The 6,919-nt window shown below is 36.2% G+C and overlaps 1 protein-coding gene across 1 annotated transcript in view; it reads left to right on the forward strand.

The window, feature by feature from the left end:
• Positions 1–2,195: 2,195 nt before the first annotated feature.
• Positions 2,196–6,919, forward strand: part of LOC107741858 (pleckstrin homology domain-containing family H member 1-like) — a 45,835-nt gene continuing 41,111 nt past the window's right edge. Inside the window, exon 1 of the mRNA XM_016554665.1 lies at positions 2,196–2,487. The gene's annotated coding sequence lies outside the window, so the exon portion shown is untranslated. The remainder of the gene's footprint in view (positions 2,488–6,919) is intronic.

Genomic DNA, 6,919 nt, shown 5'->3' on the forward strand with positions numbered 1-6,919 from the left:
AAGTGAAAAGTTTCAAAAAATGTTATTTAAATGTATTAAAATATTAAAATGTAATATGTTTTAATATAATATATTTGTATATAATGCAACATTTACTTTTGGCCTGTGACCCTCAATCAGATTAGATTTTTGGTCCTTTATATTTAAATGTTTGGGCACCGCTGGCTTAGGCAAATGAATGTAATTGAGATTTCATGAATTGGTGATATTTTGTCTTATTTGTTTTCTTGTTTTGTTTATCTATTCTTATTTATTGCTCTGTTTTACTGTTTGATATACACATGCTCTGCTTTGATATTGTTTTTAGTCATATGCTGTGTGATGATGTCATATTGGGTCCTTTGCTGGGTCAACAGTGCAAATTTCACTTTGTGGATCACTAAAGTTATAATTTATCTGTTCTTATCTTATGTATGTTTGTACATTTCTGTGCATCAAATGCATGCAGATGCAGTAACATACCTTGCTGTTAATACTGCCATTGTGAAATATTGCAATGAATTACAGAGACAATAAAAAAACAAATGAAACCGTGTTTGTAACTGTGTAAGCATGACTTCAGTTCTCCATCGGCTGCAGTGGTTCATGACAGAGCAGTCACGTTTCTCTGCTGTACACAACAGGGTGTGGTTAACAATTACCTCAACATTACATGCTATACACACACACTGGAGGCATGGAGAAAGAGAGAGAGAGAGATATGTGGCATGCCTGTCTTCTTATTTTAATCCAAACATCTGCTGGCCCATAGTTAAATTTTGGACTTCATACACTAGGGTGTTGCTCCGTAAAGCCACAGCAAACAACCCACAGAAAATAGCTGATAATGGTATGCATCGGCACTGTAGGTAACCATAGTATTCCTTATGAGAAAACAAACCCAATGTTCAGAATATTAGGGTACACAGTCTTCTGACTGACAAATGAAAGATGAAATCCTGAATCCAGAGTTCAATATTAGCTACAGTTTTTTTTTTTTTATGTATAAAGGTTATACGTTTGATCCAGGAATGTACATTGACTGCACTACATGTTGCTCTGCTCCATGAATAGATGTAACTGCAAATGTGTTTCGGGAGCTAAAGCATAGCTTAATGCTCAAGAAGTAATTTTTTTTTTTTTTTGAGGAAGCCAATTCAAGCATGCAGACTCCCCTCACAAACTTCCTAATTGCACTCCTACAAACTTTTTATTGGCCTGTAATGATTCATTGTAACTGCAAACTTTCACTCTATTCTTTAACAACGTGAACATTTCAGCTGGCACTACATGGCAAAGATTTTCATTCATTTTGAAAAGATTATATAAGGACAATAAACTAGATATCCTGACAAAATCTCTGCAATATCTGTTCCTTAGCCATCAATTCTGAGATCTGATATCATTTTTGGACTGCAAGGAATACAAAGTAGCCTATTCAAGGTCATATTTCAACTTTACATTTTTTATATTTTGCATCAGAATAGGATGTTTTTGCATTACAGTATTGATAGTAGTGCAACACAATTTGAATGGTACTAGGTTTCATTTTCTTTATGCAAAATATAACTTCTTAATTTTTATGTTGATTTTTGGATGACCATTTCTTCGTGACATTCACCCTCAAAATTCCATCCAAAATCTTTTTAACCAAATTACACAGGAGTTAGTCAGAAAACTTTGAGTAATTCTGAGTAGGACAGTAGTGGCCCCTGATGCAATTTCCTGTGTGTTCAGGGCATACACACACGCAGAAAGTAGTGATTTGGCTGTGAGAATCGGTTCTTTCGAACGATTCCTTTCAATGAACCGGCCCAAAATGATTCAGTGGTTCTTTTGAGTCATCACGGCGTGGCACATTACAGGCTCTTAAACACATATGTAGCACACATGGCTTTTTATTACTTTCCCCCCCCCAGATTAAGTTCAGTTTGTTGTGAGGCATGATTCAGTTCCACCAGTTCAAACATCAAGAAGCCTAGACTAGATTTTAATATGTGTTTGATAAAAGTCTCCTAAACGTGTATTCAATAGGCTACGTTTTATTTGTAGGCTATACCCAATTACATTTCTGCATTAGGTTAATATACTTTTAGCTCAAATATTAGGTTCTTTCCTTATTTTCATCTCATTGCGAATCGTTCTGCGTGCAAACGATTCATTTTAAGGATTCGACTCAATGGAAAAATTCATTCTCGAATCGGACATGGCTAGCAGACAGGGGGTTTGGCTCCCGGCGTAATCTGACCCCAGCACTCGGCTCTTTAAAGGAATAAAGGATGAATTTACTGAATGGAGATCCGCTGCAACGTCTGCTGAGCTCAGAGCAGGACTGGACGCTCTAAAGACGGCGAGACGGAGAATGAGAGTTCTGGAGGAGAGACTTTTGGGAGCGTTTACGAAGTTTGGAGGCGTAGCTCAGCGATGTGATGTGATGTGATGTGATCTACCGGCTTTGAAAACACTAAAGTGAAAATCTCGGGCGGTCAATAGAAGGACAATTACAAGGTAGGATCGACTGTGGGTACGTGGGACACGAGGATAATAATATAGTTTGACTCCGTTTTGGCTCATATGGCATGTGTCATCATGCTTATGTCTTCATGCTTCACATATCTCAAAGTGCAGTGATAGGTGGGATGTTCAGAGGGTCCATATATGTTAATGTTGACATTATCCAGTCTGACACACCTGTGCGTTATGCCCATTTTTGGCCAAAAGTAATGCCAGCAGTACATGTCCCATCATTGTGTTTTTAGTAGTAGGTTAATGTGGGTGTATGAAAATGTTTTGTGCTGCTGTTTGTTAAATAAACAGTAAAGGAAGAGCAACGATGTAGTTTGCAACCAGCCTTTAGCCACTCGTGCTGTTACAGTTCATAAAACAGACTATGTTTCTTGAGAGTGTTTATGTCTGTAACATTCCCAAGGCATGTGCATTTGTGCTCACGTGGAGTTTTTGATTATAATGAATGAGTTTGTTCATAGTTTGACCTCACACACACCCACCCAGGACAAAAAAAAAAAAAAACCCGTCATGCGTAAATGCCTATAACTTGAGTTTATTCAATTCATTCTCTTAGACTCTTATTACAGTGCTTGCAAAATAGCACTGTTGATATTATTTAAACATGCTTTTTCTCTTTTTTTTTGTACTAATTTAATAATGCATTTAGTATATTCGATGACTTAAATGCACTTCTACATGTTTTCAGTTTTTAAAATAAAATTCTTATTTTGTGTGTGTGGCATAAAGTAAAAATAAATGTCTAGCTGGCATAACTGGTGATCGTAAAGAAAACAATGTATTAAAAGGCAGAAATGCTTAATATTATTTCTTGAAAAATAAGCAGCTTTACAGTATTAAATATTGTAAAATATTGATTAAAATGTTCTAAATAAAATTATTAATATATAGCCTATTTTAAACATGTTGTCTACAAAATTAATGTGGTGTAACCAAAATGTATGACATTATAATTGTTTGTCGAGATCAATAGATCTTTTAAAATATTAGATATTTTGACCCTTTAAATAACATGATAATCTTCATTCAGGTGCTCAATTGTCAAATGGTAGAACAACAAGAAAACAATGATATTCAGAATTCATAAAGAATGATATTATTTACATTTTAATCATTTAGCAGACTCTTTTGTTCAAGGTGACTTACAATGAGGACTATGTATTATTATAATATATAGAAGCATATATTATAATATCAAAATATTTGTTAAAATGTTAAACATTATTCTTTTATTATTTGAAAACTGTTAAAAATAATGATGAAGATGTGTGTACATGTACTCACTCACATGTATTGAAGATGTAAGGAAAATATGGTATTACTTTTTAGTTTAGAGCCATTAAATCTAAATTTGTTGAAAATGGTATAAACGGTTTTCAAAAATGTGTGAAACTGTGCATTTTTATCTAGATTTTAAGTCTTCCTCAAGATTCCTTTAAGATTTTATGTCTTCCTTTTTATTGTCTCAGACTTCTTTATCTGTTATTGACCCTTTTATCCATCAGCTTCTAGCCTTAAAGTTTACATCAGGGTTCATTCTCATTCACAGACAAGTCGCGTGCTGAGTGACATGACAACAAATGCCATTTAATTTGTGTAAAACCAAACCGTAAAACCTAAGCTTACCTAAAACTTCTTCTTGCAAGCACTGTTATTTTCTTCACCAAATAAAGTTTTCTTTTCAGCTTGCATCAGTCGATGCTTTCTAAGGGAGGCTGCGGTGTGTAGGTGATGTTTACTCCTCAGCATGGAGGAATGTCATAGCCTATATTTACTACTTCAGCTGACAATGAGTGTGGCCAGTTTACAGAAGCATGTTATTAGGCTGAATACAAAGCTTCCTGTAGACCAGAGAAGAAGAGTATTGGAGGGATGAGCTGCAGGAGATCTATAGCTGTTAGGAACTCTCTGTGATTCATGTAATCCCATCTATTTATACCACTAAATGGGTGTTGTATTGAGCAGCAGATTTTCTCACCCCAAATATGACATATCTGAAGGCTCAGGCTGTGTGATGTGCTATATTCAGTAGTGGCTTTTGCTGTCATTGATGGCTGTTGACTCGCAGTCATCTTATGTAGTTGTTTTATGGTTCAGTGGCATGGTTTACTAGCTCGTTTAAACTGGTTTATCTGGTCTTCTAGACTTGCCAGATTGGTCCTATATGGTGTAACTGGTCTTCTGGTCTGACCAGCTGATTTAATAGTGCCTAAAACCTCTCTAAAACTATCAAAACAGGCTTGGAGATGAGACAATGACATTTTATTTATTTATTTTTCCAGAAACCTTGGGAGGAACCAGCCTTCTCAGACCTTCTCATGAGTTGTATTGGTTAAAGGTTTATAGAGAAGTACAATAGAGTCAGAAAGCACCTGCATGGTTTAAGCAGGGTTAGATTGTCTTCCAGCCAGGCCAAGCTGGTCTTAAGCTGGTTTAACTGATCTCTTTGCCTGACCAGCTGATTTAAAAGTATCCAAAACCTGTCTAAAACCATAAAAACAGTCTTTGAGCGCAGACAGCAATATTTAAATTCTGTTTTTTCACCAGAAACCTTGGGAGGAACCAACCTTCTCAGACCTTCTCATGAGTTGTATTGGTTAAAGGTTTATAGAGAAGTACAATAGAGTCAGAAAGCACCTGCATGGTTTAAGCTGGTTTAGATAGTCTCCCTGACTGGCTAAGCTGGTCTTAAGTAGTGATCGACCGATATTGATATTTTATAACCGATACCGATACCAATTATTTGCGTGTTTATGTGCATATCCTGATTATTGAATATTGCTTCAATATTGGGAAAAATATCGGTAAATCGATATATCGGTCGATCTCTAGTCTTAAGCTGGTGTAACAGGTCTCTTTGCCTGACCAGCTGATTTAATGGTACCCAAAACCCCTTCTTAACACCAACGAAACAGGCTTGGTGAACAGCTGACGACATTTACGTTTTTTTTTTTCCTTCGCAGACCTTCTCATTAGGTTAAAGCTCTACAGTGGAGTCAAAAAGCATCTGCTTTTTCTGCATGGTGGAATGAATCCTATTTTGCAGTTTTCTGTCGAACAGCTACTTTGAGTTAGTCGAACAGGCATTTAGACCTCCAAAGCTGATGTTATGGGTGGCCATAAATTGTTGCACAGACACCAAATGGAAACTTTGTTGCAGGCTGAAACAGAAGATCAGGCTCGGTTAAGTTGCGTGTGGTGGCCTTTCTTTTGAGATATATAGTCTGTGCAAGAGCAAAGAGTTGGAAAGCTCACAGACTGCTCGCTCCAACCTGTAATAGCTACTTGAACTATTTATTCTGACGATGGCACACGCATACATGATATCATATAGCCACACACATCAGTTTTTATTTGAATATAAATGCAGCAGTAATAGGACTCAAATGTCACTGATTGCCTTTAAATTGTGTTAATTGTAATGGCAGAAACACACTTGCACACACACACACACACACACACATACCACAAGCTGACCCAGACATGCTTTTTTTTTCTACTGATTTGAGTAATTCGGATGAGATGCCAAAGTCTTGGAAAACCAGTTTGGTCTTGACAGAGACAATCCAGAAAAACAACTGAGGGGATTTCATACGACTGTTGCAATGATATCATTTAATCGCCTAATCGCTTACATCACCGCAGCTGCACGCTCAGCAGAGACCTAGGGTGTGTGTGCATGTGGGTACATAAAATAGAGTTTCAAAATGATGTTCATTTCATTGGAATAACAGAGGATATTCTGTTTTATTGAAGGATGCACCAGAGACTGGTCCTGGTTTCCCACTGGCCTTTCATGACCCACACACACATTGCTGTTTTTTTCATCTCACATTGCTTTTTTTACTCTTTCCACTACTACACTTAACAGATATCATATTCTCTGATGATCAGTATATTGGGTCTTGCAAATTTCTTTTTGTCATTAAAAACTATAGTTTGGTGTGCAAGTCTGGCTTTTATATTTGTTGTCATGAATGTGCTTTGAGAAATACGTAGGACTGTATTTGAGATTATATGAGATATATGAGATTATATTTGAGAGATGTATGGGAGCTTTCATGAGGACTTGATCTTTCGAGTAGATGCTAAGGCTGGGTGAAATTTCCCAAAATATAAATATATCTGTATTTAAAAAAAAATTAATATTATAAATTAATAAATATAAGTATCAATCTCAATATTTTATGTATTTACTGTGAAATGGCTTAAATTTGACCATGGCTGTGCAATGTTTTTTTTTTTTTTACTTGAAGATGCTGTATGTAGGATTGACACCGAGTGGTTGAACTAGGTATTGCAGTCCAAATTCAAAATACGCACCTTTAAAGGCACAATATGTCATTTTTGCCACTAGAGGGCGCGTATTCAAAATAAACAAAGAGGCAAAGGCGTAGTTTGATGACGCAGTGAC

Source organism: Sinocyclocheilus rhinocerous, unplaced genomic scaffold (genome assembly GCF_001515625.1).
Source record: "Sinocyclocheilus rhinocerous isolate Xijiao unplaced genomic scaffold, SAMN03320098_v1.1 scaffold1157, whole genome shotgun sequence".
NCBI lineage: Eukaryota > Metazoa > Chordata > Actinopteri > Cypriniformes > Cyprinidae > Sinocyclocheilus > Sinocyclocheilus rhinocerous.